The 16789-nt window shown below is 39.8% G+C and overlaps 1 protein-coding gene across 6 annotated transcripts in view; it reads left to right on the top strand.

The window, feature by feature from the left end:
* FHIT (fragile histidine triad) overlaps positions 1 to 16789 on the top strand; it is a 1526080-nt gene that overhangs the window by 151825 nt on the left and 1357466 nt on the right. The window contains exon 1 of one of the 6 annotated variants that reach the window (XM_027523190.1): positions 15867 to 16013. The exons of 4 other annotated variants lie outside the window; for them this stretch is intronic. The gene's annotated coding sequence lies outside the window, so the exon portion shown is untranslated. Of the gene's footprint in view, positions 1 to 15866; positions 16014 to 16789 lie in introns of those variants that run through there. One more of the 6 variants, XM_027523194.1, reaches the window with a different exon arrangement.

The following is a 16789-nucleotide window of genomic DNA, read 5'->3' as shown; positions in this document are numbered from 1 at the left end:
GGATGCCATGATCTTAGTTTTCTGAATGTTAAGCTTTAAGCCAACTTCTTCACTCTCTTCTTTCATTTCCATAAAGAGGCTCTTTAGTTCTTCACTTTCTGCCATAAGGGTGGTGTCATTTGCATATCTGAGGTTATTGTTATTTCTCTCAGCAATCTTGATTCCAGCTTGTGCTTCATCCAGCCCAGCATTTCTCATGATGTACTCTGCATAGAAGTTAAATAGGCAGGGTGACAATACACAGCCTTGACGTACCCCTTTCCCTATTTGGCACTAGTCTGTTCCATGTCCAGTTCTAACTGTTGCTTCCTGATCTGCATACAGATTTCTCAAGAGGCAGGTTAGGTGGTCTGATATTACCATCTCTTTAAAAATTTTCCAGTTTGTTGTGGTCCACACAGTCAAAGGGTTTGGCATTATTCAGGTTAGCTGGGCATAAAGTCTTGTATGCTAGGTACCAGGAAGAATGAAGGATATAGATAAAAGTTCCTGTGGAGTGTGTGTTCTATATGTATGTGAGTCAAGCTTAGAATTGTCTTGGAATAATGAAAAACCAAGTAGGTCATTGTGTTTATGGAAATGCCAGGGGAGTTTGTGAGCACTTATCAGAGGGATGACGTTTGAATGAAGCTTTCAGGTGTAAAAAGAACTTTTGTGATCTTTTGTGGTCAGATTCATAGCTACTTCTCCTGTTCCCTTTCTGATGTTGTATAGATATTGTTATAGAGAGGGTGCATCCAAATCAGTGACTCCTCTGGCTGAGCTGGAAGTAGATGGATGATATAATTAGAGAATTGCTGCAATTTTCCTGATACCGTACATTATATGGAGTCAGAGAAAGCTCAAGCCATCTACTGTCATCTGGGCGTGGAACAGTTTATGCAAAAATCATCATCATGAAGCTAATTCTTAGCGAGCATGTACTATGTGCTGGGTGCTATGCCAAATTTGTGGGATTGTCTCATTTTGTTCAAGGTCCTTTTTAGGCAGACACTACTGGGAAGATCCCCTGGAGGAGGGAATGGCCACCCAAACCAGTATTCCTACCTGGAGAATCCCCATTGACAGAGGAGCCTGGTAGACTGCAGTCTGTAGGGTTGCGAAAGAGTCGGACGTGACTGAAGTGACTTAGTACAGACGCAGGAGCACCCTAATTTCATAGGTGAGATTCGTTATCGTTTAGTCAGTCTCTAAGATTGTACAGCCAGTAACTGACAGAGGCAGAATTCAAACTCCCACATCTGAGTTCTTAAACTCCAAGGTACTCTTTCACAGTATAATGATGTCTTCAGAAATTCTAGTTATTACTTTCTTTCAAAAAATGTACACCCTCTAACCCAGTGGTTTTAAACCAGTTTTAGAGCCTGTTCAGATAAAAGCACACACACATATAATGCTTTTCAAAATTTCAGAGTTTTCGAGGATCCCAGTCAAGTCTGATTATTGATATCTTTATAATCCGAAACTGAGTCTTGCTGAGGTTAACAAAGCCTTCCAAGTATTTCCAAGGTAGCTGAGCCAGACTTCCAACCTGGCTGTTGCCTACCATGTAACAAGTATAGTAGTAAGCATTTCTTGTTAAGTACCTAACAATTTGGGCTTCCCTGGTGGCTCAGTGGTAGAGCATCTGCCTGCTAATGAGGGAGTCCCGGTTTGATCAAAGGGAATGGCAACCCACTCCAGTATTATTGCCTGGAGAATTCCATGGATAGAGGAGCCTGTCAGGGAGTCCAACACAACTTGGTGACTAAACAACAACAACAAACCTAGCAATTAGGATTGCTAGTCAGTGCATACATACATTGGTGTAATCCCATTGATTAAACAGTGAACATCCATAATGGGTTAGTCAAGGGTGAATATCATAACTGCTCATGACCTTTTGAAGTAGGTGGTTTTATGCCTATTTTACAAATGAGAATCCTGAGATTCTGAGCACTTACTCAAAAGTTTATGTGAGGCAGAAGCTCAGTTCATCTAGTTTTAAATCTGCTACTCTGATCCATTCTCCTGTACCTCCCCTTGCACATCCTTTCCAGAGTCTTCATTAGATCACATTGCTTCTCACTTTCCTTCTCTCTCTTGTTTCTCAGCCTCGGCATTATTGACATTTTGTTTTGGATAGTTCTGTTGTGGGGGTCTAGCCTGTGCATGGAGAAGGCAATGGCACCCCACTCCAGTACTCTTGCCTGGAAAATCCCATGGATGGAGGAGCCTAGAAGGCTGCAGTTCATGGGGTCGCTAAGAGTCACACACGACTGAGCGACTTCACTTTGACTTTTCACTTTCATGCATTGGAGAAGGAAATGGCAACCCACTCCAGTGTTCTTGCCTGGAGAACCCCAGGGACGGGGGAGCCTGGTGGGCTGCTGTCTGTGGGGTCACACAGAGTTGGACACGACTGAAGTGACTTAGCAGCAGCAGTAGCAGCCTGTGCATTCTAGGATTCTTAGCTTTATCTTTGGACTCTACATATTGGATGCCAGAAGAACCCCCTGACCCCTAACCCCCAGCTTGTGACAGCCATAGATGCATCCAACATTTTCAACTGTCCTCTGGGGAATAAAATCACTGTCTATTGGGTACTGTTTATCTTTCTCTTCTCCCCGTGCCCTGTACATATAAATATTAACATTTATCCCTGCTAGCTTGCAATGTGCCAGGTAAAGTGTCAGGCACCTTCCATGCATTATCTCATTAAGTCCTCAAAACCTCCCGTCATCTTTAAATTTTTTCTTATAGGTGAGCGAGTCTGAGATGCTTGGGTAGATTAGTAAATCACCTGGAGTCACATAGGTGCTGAGGGTGAAGCTGGGATTTTTCTCAGCTCCGTGTGTCTCCAGAGCCTTGAACTTCATAAGAAATGTTTTCACTAAAGTACTTTGTTGTTTTGAGCTCCAAATTAATCAGACTCTGAATATTTTTGTTATTTTGGATTTGTTCAGCTAGTAAGCTGGAAGAAAATTTAAATGGGACTGTAGGTCATGTATTTCTTACTGTTTATTATTATTTTTACTACATCACTGCTTTTTATTGTTAATCCTTTCTCACTAAAATACCATCATCGACAAAAATATTATCAAAACAAAATCTTGCTTCTGAGTCTAATTTCCTAGCATAAATCTCACCTTTGTTGTTGTTTAGTCACCAAATCATGTCCAGCTCTTTGAGACCCCATGAACTGTAGCCCACTAGGCTCCTCAGTCCATGGGGTTTCCCAGGCAAAGATACTGGAGTGGATTGCCATTTCCTTCTCCAGGGGATCTTCCCAACCCAGGGATCGAACATCCATCTCCTGCATTGGCAGGTGGATTCTTTACCATGGATCCACCAGGGAGACCCAAATGTCACCTTACTAGACAAAAAAATAAAATAATTTATTTGTAGGTGAACTACTACTTTTCTGAGTCATCTTCAGACGATGTTTTTCAATGGGTGCTTTTTGTGCCTTTTAACAGTACAAGTCATGGTACTAAATGTATATTGTGATTGCTAAATGCTTAACGAATTAGTTAAGATTCTTTGGTGACAAGCAACACAAATTGTCCTGCCTAACTTTATCAAAACAGAAAAGAAATTCACTCCATGTGTGCATAATTGCTCACATGGAATAATACAAGTTGACCATATTACAAGCAGTGAATTTCCTGGAAATTTGAATAGGAAAGTTTTCAATAAAATAATTTTTTTTCTGACAAGCAGGGACATGTGTACTTTAGCGCTCTGGCGCATTGTTATTTTCCTTAAAATGAGTTTCAGCAACTAACATATATTAAAACAGGCTGGTAAAGGGAGGAGGCTGTGCAGCCTTAAGTGAGCTTAATGAAGCAGATTCTTGGGATGAGGTAGGCATCTGGTATGTGTAGCTGCTGAGAATCCATATCCTCCTTCTTTGAACTATGACATGTGGATTTTCTCTTGGGGAATAGCCTCCCCCCAAGGTATACAATATTAATGGGGCTGTCAGGCCAACACCTTATCCTCCTCTGGCCAAGAGGTGGTCATGTGACCAAGGCAGGTCTCTGTCTTGAGTACATGGATCCCAGAATACAAAATGTTTGTTGCAACTGATTCTTCCTGATAGTAGTAGCCTGAAGAACTAACTAACCATTAGTTCGTGGGATCCTGGTTCCTGTTGCTCCTAACTTTCATTTAGTTTTCCTTTGAATTCTAGGAGCAATTATGCACAGATGGAGTAAATTTCTTTTCTATTTTGCTAAAGTTATACAGGGTAATTTGTGTTACCTGTCACCAAAGAATCTTAACTAATCTGTTGATTTGATGATGGTGGGGACTCTGAGTCAAAGGAGAAGAAGGAGGGAGTAGCAGCAGCTAACATTTACTGGCTATCTAATTTAATCTTATGGGGTAGATATTGACACATGCTTCCTTTTTACAGATGAGGAAAATGAGATTTAGAAAGGTTACATTGTCTTGCCAAAGGTTTCATAAGTGGCAAAGCCAGGATTTGAACCCAAGTATGATTTGAGAATCCAAACTCCTAACCACTACATTAATTGAAATGTAGAGAAAACACTGAAAACATACATTCCTTTTAGGTCCATTTTTGACTTAATAAGTTATTTTTTAATCCCAAGAGGAAACCATTTCTCTTCTGTGTGTTCCATGATGCAAAACAAGCTGCAAAATGTAAGTGCTTTTTCCCCCCTTGCCTTCATGTGGTAAATTAGAATAATTATTGTTAGTTAAGGGATGTGAATGAAATGTCTTTATCAGCCAGCAAGTTAAATGGAATTTCTGTTTTAAACCACAGAAGATAATGCTGCCTTGACAGATTGTGAGTGACAGAAAGAGAAGTGTTTTCAGCAGGATGCGAATGGAGATGTTGCAAGAGAAAGCATAAATAGCAGAAACAAAAAGCTCTGGGGTTTTGGTATGGAGTGATGTCATCCATGTATTTTAACTCATTTGATTCCTGACAATAAAATAACTTGGTACCTTCACCGTTTTTCTCCTGTTGATTTAAAAATGAGTGATCAAAAGAAAGGAGGGAGGGAGAAAGAAATACCCAAAGACGAATCATTTTTGCTGATGGTAGATACCAATAGTAGTGGGCTTCAAATCTTATTTACTTTTTTTTTTAATCATTAAATTGTTCTTACAGGTAATTCTAAATATTTGTTATCCTCTTCCCTCTTATGATTGTTGTTGCCTGCATCCATTCAGTCATATTCCTTCTCCCTGTCCCCCGCTTTATCTCTGTACAGCAGACACTCATAGCCACATGTATATATATGTTCTCTCCCGAGCACACCTGTACAGTCAAGTGTATTTGTCCATTGAGAGGCCTGTGGCATTCTCTGTGGTGAATTTGGATAGGCATCTCCAAGCACTTTGTCAGCTCCTAGTTTTGCTCAGTAAAAGAACGTAAGTGAAAAAAAAATATCATTAGAAGAAAATAGTTATTTTCTTTTGCCTGTTAATTAATTGATTAATTATTTGTTTATTTTTTCAGTTGTGCTGCACAGCTTGTGGGATCTTAGTTTCCCTATCAGGGATCAGGAATCACAACCCCTGCAGTGTGAGAGCAGAGTCCTAAGCACTGGATCAAAAGGGAAGTCCCCGAGACTATTTATTTTAATACTTAAAAAGTCGAAGGCATAATCTGAGAATTAAAATGGTCAAATACATTTAGCTTTCCAAAAAGTCATAATTTTGCTTTTGGTGTTGTCATTTTGCCACCAGTGCACGAATACCTCATTGTGGGTTGTCATCAAAGTTTTAATTGGCTTTTAGGAGCGACTGTGTTAGTCCAACCTTCACCTGATGCTGGCTTCTCCAAACATTTTTGCCAAGGGACTATTCCATTTTTACTTCAGTATTTCCAGTGAAGTGGAACTCCTTATTTATAAAAGCAACCCATTTTATCCTTGGACAGCGCTGTTGCAAGTTCTTTTCTATGTCAGATTGAAATCTCTTTACTTGTAGCTTCTTTTGCCCATTGGTTACATGGGCATGACTTGGGACTTATAGAACAAGACTGGGCCTCTTAATGCATGATGCCTCTTTGAACTGACTATTGCTGTTATAATCTCCCTTCTCATTTCTCCTTGCCCCAGAGTTAAAATAGTCTGAGTAGAAATGTTTCTTCTGTGTTTTTCTGATTCAGTTTAGTTCATTTCAGTCGCTCAGTCGTGTCCGACTCTTTGCAACCCCATGGACTGTAGCACGCCAGGCCTCCCTGTCCATCACCAACTCCCAGAGTTTACTCAAACTCATGTGCATTGAGTCAGTGATGCCACCCAACCATCTCATCCTCTGTCATCCCCTTCTCCTCCCGCCTTCAATCATTCCCAGCATCAGGGTCTTTTCAAATGAGTCAGCTCTTCGCATGAGGTGGCCAAAGTATTGGAGTTTCAGCTTCAGCATCAGTCCTTCCAATGAATGTTGAGGACTGATTTCCTTTAGGATGGACTGGTTGGATCTCCTTGCAGTCCAAGGGACTCTCAAGAGTCTTCTCCAACACCACAGTTCAAAAGCATCAATTCTTCGGTGCTCAGCTTTCTTTATAGTCCAACTCTCAGATCCATACATGACTACTGGAAAAACCATAGCCTTGACTAGATGGACCTTTGTTGGCAAAGTAATGTCTCTGCTTTTTAATATGCTGTCTATGTTGGTCTTAACTTTTCTTCCAAGGAGCAAATGTCTTTTAATTTCATGGCTGCAATCACCATCTGCAGTGATTTTGAAGCCCAAAAAATAAAGTCTGCCACTGTTTCTCCATCTATTTGCCATGGAGTGATGGGACTGGATGCCGTGATCTTTGTTTTCTGAATGTTGAGCTTTAAGCCAACTTTTTCATTCTCCTCTTTCACTTTCATCAAGAGGCTCTTTAGTTCTTCTTCACTTTCTGCCATAAGGGTGGTGTCATCTGCATATCTGAGATTATTAATATTTCTCCCGGCAATCTTGATTCCAGCTTGTGCTTCATCCAACCCAGTGTTTCTCATGATGTACTCTGCATATAAGTTAAATAAGCAGGGTGACAATATACAGCCTTGATGTACTCCTTTTCCTATTTTTCTGATTATTTGGCTTTAAAAATTAAAAAAAAATATTAAAAATGTTTACTGTGGTAAAAAAAAAATATATATATATATATGAACATAAAATTTACCATTTTAACCAGTTTTAAGTATATAGTTTTGTGGTATTAAATACATTCACATTGTGTGGTTATCACCACCATCCATCTCCAGAATTTTATCTTCCTCATCTGAAACTCTGTATCCATTAATCAGTAATTTCCTGTTACCCTCTCCCTGCAGCCCTGCCACTACCATTGAACTTTAAACTGCTATAAATTTGACTATTCCTAGGAGAAGATGATGACACCCCACTCCAGTACTCTTGCCTGGAAAATCCCATGGACAGAGGAGCCTGGTAGGCTGCAGTCCGTGGGGTCACGAAGAGTTGGACATGACTGAGCGACTTCACTTTCACGCATTGGAGAAGGAAATGGCAACCCACTCCAGTGTTCTTGCCTGGAGAATCCCAGGGATGGGGGAGCCTGGTGGGCTGCCGTCTCCGGGGTCGCACAGAGTCGGACACGACTGAAGCGACTTAGCAGCAGCAGCAGCAGGAACCTCATGCAAGTGGAAACATACAGCATTGGTCCTTCTGTGCCTGACTTATTTCACCAGCATGATGTCTCCACAGTTCATTCATGTTGTGTCATGTGTCAGAATTTTTTTCCCTTTTAAGGATGAATAACATTCCACTGTATGTATACTACATTTTGTTTATATATTCATCTGTTGATCAGTTAGTGAATAGATGTTGAGTTTCCTGAGTGTGCTTTTGAATATTCACACTCCTACTTGTCAAAATCCACTTCAGTCTACAAGTCTGTGTCTGTTGCATATTATGTGCATAACCCCATTAGGTACTATGAGCCCTGGATCTACTCCTTGATTTAATCCTTATGTGTAGTGGGTGGATAAGATACCCACATTTGTCACTGCAGAGTAGGCAGTGGTCAGTGCCATTGGAGAACCAGAAACAGACTTGATGCTGGAATTAAGGGGAAGCATTGAAAGCTTCCAGCTGAGAGGATAAGGTAGCTCTCAGGGAAGTTCTGGGGCTCAGAAAAAGAGCAGCATGGAGAATAGGTAGAAAGTGGGGAGAGAGTTCCCTGGTGGCTAGTGATTAGGATTATGGGCTTTCACTGGCAGGGTCTGCTTGGGGAACTCATACCGCAAGCTGCTCAGTGCAGTGAGGCAAAAGACAAACAAAAAACTTTCAAACCGAAAAAACAGTGGTAATAGAAAAAGATAAGAAAGTAGGGAAGGTATTCCTGACGGACGGAATAGCTTGAGTCAAAGAGCAGAGTATGAACATGTCCCTCACTGTTGACTTATTTATTGACTTTAGGCGGTCACATAGGGTATTTATATGGTGGTGCTCCAGTGCCATTTCATGGGCCCTCTGGTATCTTCTCTGTCTGTAGCCTAGTGAATTGTCTTTTATTCTGCGGTTATGTGCTTCATCTCATTTGGTGAGTGTGTGAGTGTGTGTGTGTGTGAGATTCAAATGGCCTTTATTTCCTTTAAAATGATGCAGATAATGATAGTTTTGTTCTGTTTTCATGCCCCGATTGGCCAAATAAAAATCAGATGACTCAGACTATCTGTGTTTTTAATGAAGCTTTTCAGGAGTGTTACAGACAAAGTCTAAAAAAATGAGTCTGGCAAATATCTATTAAAGGATGAAAGAAAGGGAATAGCAATAAATATTCATAAAGCGTTTACCATGTGGCAGAACCATGATAAGCCTTTTACGGCTGTTGACTCACAACAGTCTGAAGAAGTTGTAGATCAAACTACAATCCTCACTTTACATGAAGGCATTGAGGCTCCAAAGTTAAAGTAACCTTCAAAGGTTTATACACCTCGTAAATCAGTGAGCTAGGGAATGCACCCAGTAGTCAGACCCAAGAGCCTTTCTCACCACACTGTCTACCTTTCTGTAGCAAGTTCTTTTTTTAAGCACTGTTCCTTTTATTTATTTATTTATGGCTGTGCTGGGTCTTCATTGCTTCTCTCAGGCTTTCTCTAGTTGCAGTGAGCAGGGGGCTACTCTCTAGTTATCAGTACTCGGGCTGCTCATTGCAGTGGCTTCCTTGTGGCTTAGTTGTTCTGTGCCATGTGAAATCTTCCCGGACCGTGGATAAAACCTGTGTCACTGCATTGGTAAGCAGATTCCCAACCACTGGATCTCCACAGAAGTCCCTTTCCAAGTTCTGTGTCAGCCAGCCCTGAATAAAATTTTAATGAGGTGGATGAATGTAGAGCCTGTTATAGAGAGTGAAGTAAGTCAGAAAGATAAAGACAGATACTGTATATTAATGCATATATATAGAATCTACACACACACACACACACACACACACACACACACCTATATATATATGTATTGATGATCCTACTTGCAGGGCAGCAAAGGAGACACAGACATTTTGGACACAGTGGCTAGAGGAGAGGGTGGGATGATTTGGAAGAATAGCACTGAAATGTATACATTATCATATGTGAAATAGATAGCCAGTGGGAATTTGATGTATGACACAGGGAACCGAAAGCCAGTGCTCTGTGACAACCTAGAGGGGTGGAATGGGGAGGAAGGTGGGAGGAGGTTTCAAGAGGGAGGAGGTTTCAAGAGAGAGGAAGCAAAATGAAGTGAAAGTCGCTCAGTCATGTCCAACTCTTTGCAACCCCATGGACTGTACAGTCCATGGAATTCTCCAGGCCAGAATACTGGAGTGAGTAGCCTTTGCCTTCTCCAGGGGATCTTTCCAACCCAGGGATCAAACCCAGGTCTCCTGCATTGCTGGTGGATTCTTTACCAGCTGAGCCACAAGGGAAGCTCCCAAGAGAAAGGGGACGTATGTGTACCTAATGCTGATTCATGTTGATGTGTGTCAGAAACCATCATGAGATTGTAAAGTAATTATAAAAAATAATAATAATAAAGCTGTCTGCGAGCTCTTGGTTCAATAAACATTCCCCAAAGAAAATAATAATGAAATAGTGATTTGGGGGCAAATACTTTGATGCCAATTATATTACACATGGGAATCATCACCCTATCTCCATTCCAGTCTAGTTTTTCTTCCACTGTTGCTGATATTCCCCAATTTCATGCCTCGCAACCAGTGCTGACATTTATAATACATTCAGCTCTTTCTGTCCTAGCCAAACCTGCAGTTTCCTTGATGTTTTCCTGGCAGGTAAAGCAGGATAAGGCTCCCTTTTGGTATAGAATGCATCCATTATATATTGCAGTTCTTTCTCAGCCTTTTGGGTGGCTAACTTTTGGTGTTAGAGGAATAGAGAGGAATTTTGAAATCAGGGATTTTTTTTTTTTTTTTAATGATTTTGGGTGACTGCAAAATATGAAACTCTTCATGACATTGAGTGAATATCTTCTCTTCTCTTGCAAGTTTCCTTTGATGGCTTCTATGGAACAGAATTTCCAGTATATTTTCTCCCAAATTTTGTTGACTGGCACTATGACATTTCTTTAAAGTGTACCTTTACACTTTTAAAATTCCGCATAGGCTTGTCATCATAGGAAGCAAGGGACTCAGCTTTGATCTGCAAAATTAACTCTACAAGGTAGCATGTTGTTATTCTATTTAGAAGACTTGAAAGCAGATCCAACAATTCAATTATGTTTAATTTGTAATTAACTTCCTCCTAAGCAGCTAATGGTGCATAACTTGGACACTACTGTTCTGGATGGGCAAGGAGAATAAAATGGCTTATTTTAGAGAAAGCTTATCTTAGATGGGGTACCTACGGTTGTAGTAGTACTTCTTGGGATGACTTTCTGGCTCCAAAACAAAACTCTTCTTTGAAGGTGACATAAAGCTGAGACTGTGATGTTTGACCCCGATATATGGGAAAGCGATGATTGGTCTCAGAGTAGGCATCTGACCTGGTTATGCCAATCAGATTCTCTCTTCTGAGAATTTGGAATTTTGAACTGAGAGCAAAATATAGGTTTTGATGCTATTTCAGTCTCTTAAATGGCAGCGCTCTAGAGTGAGGTCTTTAAGTTCCTGCCTCCCATTTCTCTTGAGCTACCTTGATTCTTCAAAAAACTCGGTTATTTAATTTTTCCTTCAATTTTGTGAGCTACTGCAGCATTTTTCCAAGCAGTTCCTCTTATTTTTGAGTAGACTTTAGGGTTTGTCTAGTTTTCTTGCCACCAAAGTTAATGACAATACAGAAATCAAAGAAATTAATTCTTTACTAAATTTGTTAATGCAGGTGATGTCTACTTGGTGGCAATTATTATAGTTTTTAATTATGTGTGTGTTTGATGGGAAATTAGTATTTTACCATATGCTATGGTGCCTTATTGTTTTCATCATCATTTTCATCACGAGCATCATGACAACCCTTGTTTATAAAGAACTCTCTACCCAACCAAAAATTAAGCATTTTGCACACAAAAATGGCATTTGCTATGTGATTACAATAATACTGTTAAATGGATACTATCATTCTCCTTGTTTCATACTTTGGGAAGCTGAGGCAGAGAGTATTACTTGAAGTCATGCTTCTGGAAAGTGATGGAGAAATGATTTCAGTCTAGGTTTGTCACGCCTCAAAGAAAGATGACAATCTTATGTTTTGCACTGTAGTGCAGAAATGTAATTCTGCCCAAAGATGTTGTATTCCCTGGTTTATTGGTTTTTCTGTATTGAATATGGAAATGGGATAATTCTGTAGTTTTGGAAATTTAATACTCTATTTTAGTTGGCTTAATTATACTATTCCTTCTTTTTTTGTAGGTTACCTTGTTTGATGAGGCCAGGGATTAGGCAGTCAGGGTACCAGATTAGATAAATTGTCCTGAGAAGACCTCTTTGAGGAGGTGACATTGGAACTGAGACAGAATGATAAAAATAAGGCAGCTATGCAAAGATCAGAGACAGAATGTTCCAGGAAATGGGAAGAACAAATACACAGGTATTGATTTGGGAATGAACGTGGTGAGGTTAGAGGAAAAGAACCTCTGGAGAGGAGAGGAGTGAACAAGGGAATCAGTGATAAGAGATGATGGAGAGGAAGGCTAGAATTGAATCATTTAGGATCTTATAGTCCATAGTAAGGAATATGGATTTTATTATAAACACAGTGGACTAGCCATTAGGAAATTCAGAGGAGAGGAACAATATGATATAGTGGATTTCTCCTTCTGGGAATGATAGAGGAGCCAGCAACCCTCCTATAGAACATGTAGAAGGCTAGGTAAAATGAAGAGAAAATATTTATTTAAAGGCATTGAAGAGCTGCTAAGGTATCCAGGACTTGAGGGGCCAAAATACTGCAGAAAGGAAGTATACTGCAGTGACCTCAATAGTCTCACTCTTTTTCTTTTTGAAGCATTTGTGGATTTGTAAATGGTAAAGTTATAAGAGGCTAAAAGACCTAATAGAAAGTCCCTGCTAAGAAGTAGGGAAGTTGAGCAGAGATTTTGGAAGTCCTAAGGATACACAAATCAAAAAAAAAAAAAAATGTAATAGAAGACTCAGTTCAGTTCAGTTCAGTCGCTCATTCATGTCCGACTCTTTGCGACCCTATGAATTGCACCACACCAGGCCTCCCTGTCCATCACCAACTCCCGGAGTTCACTCAGACTCACATCCATCGAGTTGGTGATGTATAAAAAAGGTATTATGGTATGACAAAGCTGTATTTATTAGAGGAATGAGAGGTTGGGTAACATTAAAATATCAAATAATGCTAACAAGGAAAAACCATATGATCATCTTAATAGAAACTCAACATCTAATCTTGACAAAAACTTTTCACAAATTCAGAATATAAGTAAACATCCTTAAAGGAAGAATATTTAGAAAACACAGAGCGAGCATCATCAGGCTTAAGTGAAATACTGAGATCCTTATTCTGTAATTAGGTATGAATTAAGGGTGATAACACCACTTCTGCTCAGTCTGATACAGGAGGGCCAAGTGAATGCTGTGGGGCTAGGAAAAGAAATAAAATATATAAGGATGAGAGACAAAGCAATAAGATTATATAATTTGCAGAAGATATAATTATATAGTATAAATTTAACATGAATTTAGCAAGTTTGTTGGATACAAAGTCATTTGAAAAAACTATTGTATATTTCATATCTGCAAAAAGGAATTATAGAATGAAATTTTTAAAAGATACTATTTTAAATCAATCCAGCAACATATAAAGAGGACTATAAACTATGATGAAATTATATTTCCCAAAATATAAAGTAGAACAATCATATGCATGCGTCATGCATGTTCTGTTGCTTCAGTCGTGTCTGACTCTTTGTGACTCTATGGACTATAGTGCACCAGGCTCCTCTGTCCATGGGATTCCCTAGCGAGAATACTGGAATGGGTTTCATGCCCTCCTCCAGGAGATCTTCCTGACCCAGGAATCAAACCCACAGTTCTTACATCTCCTGCATTGGCAGGTGGGTTCTGTATCACTAATGCCAGCCAGGAATCCCAGAACAATCATCTATCTATATCCAAAATTATGGGCTTCCCTGGTGACTCAGATGGTAAAGAATCTGTCTGCAATGCAGGAGACCTGGGTTCAATCCCTGGGTAGAGAAGATCCCCTGGAGAAGGGAATGGCAACCCACTCCAGTATTCTTGTCTGGAGAATTCCATGGACAGAGGAGCCTGGTGAGCTACTCCATGGGATAACAACAAGCTGGACACGACTGAGTGACTTAACACTTATCCAAAATGAGCCTATACTATGTACAAAATTAACTTGAAATACATTGCAGATAAAAACATAAACACTAAAACTATTAAAAAAATCTAGAAGAAAACATGGAAGAAAGTTTTTATGAAATTAGGTTAGTCAAAAATTTCTTAAATATAGCAGTAAAACCAAGATCCCTAAAAGAAAAGAAAAGATAAATTGGGCATCATAAAGTTTGAAAGTTGAATGCTTTAAAATATGCTACTAAGAAAATGGAAAGATAAGCAACAAAATGGGATGAAATAATTGTGAATAATATCGATAAAGTACTTGTCCAGATGCATAAAAAACTCTTACAGGTTAATAATAAGACAAACCAAATTATGTTTGTTAATGACAAATAAGCACATGGGAAAATACTCAGATTATACTACTCTAAGGGCAGAAAATGAAGAGGAACTAAAGAGCCTCTTGATGAGGGTGAAAGAGAAGAGTGAAAAAGCTGGCTTAAAACTCATCATTCAAAAAGCTAAAATCATAGCATCTGGTCCCATCATTTCATGGCAAATAGATGGGGAAAAAGTGGAAACAGTGACAGATTTTATTTTCTTGGGCTCTAAAATCACTGCAAATAGTGAATGCAGCCATGAAATTAAAAGTTGCTTGCTCCTTGGAAGAAAAGCTATGACAAACCTAGACAGTATATTAAAGAACAGAGACATCACTTTGTCAACAAAGGTCCATCTAGTCACAGCTATGGTTTTTCCAGTAGTTACGTACGGATGTGAGAGCTGGACCATAAAGAAGGCTGAGTCCTAAAGAATCAATGCTTTCGAATTGTGCGGCTGGAGAAGACTCTTGAGGGTCCCTTGGACAGCAAGGAGATCAAATCAGTCAATCCTAAAGGAAATCAGTTCTGAATATTCATTGGAGGAACTGATGCTGAAGCTGAAACTCCCATACTTTGGCCTTCTGATTTGAAGAGCCATCTCATTGGAAAAGACCCTGATGATGGGGAGGCAAAAGGAGAAAAGGGTGGCAGAGGATGAGATGGTTAGATAGCATCACTGACTCAATGGACATGAATCTGAGCAAGCTCTAGAGACAGTGAAGGACACAGGAACCTGGTGTGCTGTACTCCATAAGGTTGCAGAGTCAGGCACCACTTAGCGACTGAACAACTGTAACAGATGAATAAATTGGGAGAGGATATGAAGTGTGTTTCTAGGGTGCTGGTAACATTCTATTTCTTGATTTGGGAGTGGTTACATGTGTATTCTGTGAAAATTTATTATAATTTATTTACATTTTTGTGTGTAAGATAGATTCCATTAAATAAGTATTTTGGAGAATGGATTGGAGCCAGTGAAAAACAAGGTCAGGATTTAGGAAGTTCCAGTGAGATGATGATCTGGGATTCAGGGTAGTGGTAGAGAGAGAAAGAAGCAGACAGATTTGAGAGACAGTGTGGAGGTAGTCTGGCGCCTCCACATGACTTAGTGGTAAGAGTATATGGGTTGAATGGTGTCTCCCTAAAAGATATTTGAAATCCTAACCCCCATTGCCTTAAAATGTGACCTTCATGGAGACAAGATCATTGCAGATGTAAGTAGTTAAGAATACCCTAGTGGAACAGGATGGGCCCTTATTAGAGTGTAACTGGTGTTCTTCTAAGAAGAGAAGAGACACAGATAAACGGATGCCTTAGAGGAGACTGTGATGACAGAGGCTGAGGTAAAGTGATGAAATTACAAGCTAAGAAATGCCAAGGATTGATGGCCCGTACCAGAAGCTAGGAAGAGGCAGAAAGGATTCTACCCAGAGTCTTGGAGGCAGCATGACCCTATTGACTTCTCGCCTCTAGAACTGTAAGATAGTACATTTCTTTCATTTAAGTCACTCAGTTTGAGGTATTTTGTTATCGCAGCCCTAGGAAGCTAATATAGGGAGGATGGAAAGGACATGCATAAGAATGACTACCTGTTTTCAGCACCTAAATGGATGAACTGACCAAATTGAACTTTATGTGGATCATCAAGGCAGATTTTGAACATTTAATTATGGATTTGATGATGCTTTCAGCACACGGTAGAACATAATGCATCAAGGATTCTGCATCTTAAGAAAGCGTTTTGTTTCTCATTCAGCATTCAGCCGGGAATTCACCTAAATCTCCTTGTGCAGTCAGGAGTATATCTTCTTCTTAAAGCCTTTTGGAGAAGGGATCACAGCCTCCCTTAGAATTATTTGGAAGGACAGCAGCAGGAGAAGCAGGTTGGTGTGAGTAGTTAACTTGTCCTTTCTTGTTTTTTCCAACTTGTGGAGCACAGCTGGGAGTGAAACCCTGGAGACAACAGCTTCTCTGTTTTATTATGCTTCAGGAAACCTGAACAAGGAAGCAGGGTTACTGAAAATTAGCTGCATTTCCTTTTCTGCTTCTCAGTCCTGGTACAGGAGATTTGCTAGGGCCTGGACTCTTTTAATCTTTCCAGGGGCAGTGGGAGATGGTTCTCTGTCAGAGGCTTCTCTCCAGGCTGCCATGAAATGAAGAGGAAGCAAAGTCCAACTAAGTTTAGGTCTCTGCTCTTTCTCTTTTTTGTAGTAGCCTTTTGACAAGACTGGCCGTCTTCCTGCTTTCTGCAGATTTCATCCAGTGGCCTGCGTGTGAATTTGAACAAACTTTCTCATTGTTTTTCTTCCTGCTGTGACAGCCAGGAATGTTTGCCCATTGGTGGGACATGCCCCACTAATCCATCACTTTGAAAGCTGTCAGGGTTCTCTGTTGGCTCCAGAAGAGAAATAATTGAAACTTAATCAAGCACCTTAAATATTCAGTATGATTAGAGGAAAAATGAATGGATTCTGTAAACTCACATTGATACTCAATTCTATTTGCAGTTAGTCTTGGACATAAATTTCAGAAAATTATATGTAAATGTACTCATTAGTGTACTGTAATACCGAACATCTATTTTGTCTCTGGGCAATTTTTCTTTTCTTAGTACAAAAGCTATTACTACTGTTATTAAAAACAGTAATTGATTTTCCAT

The sequence above is a fragment of the Bos indicus x Bos taurus genome, chromosome 22 (genome assembly GCF_003369695.1).
Source record: "Bos indicus x Bos taurus breed Angus x Brahman F1 hybrid chromosome 22, Bos_hybrid_MaternalHap_v2.0, whole genome shotgun sequence".
Taxonomy (NCBI): domain Eukaryota; kingdom Metazoa; phylum Chordata; class Mammalia; order Artiodactyla; family Bovidae; genus Bos; species Bos indicus x Bos taurus.
This window is presented reverse-complemented; position numbering and strand designations above follow the sequence as displayed.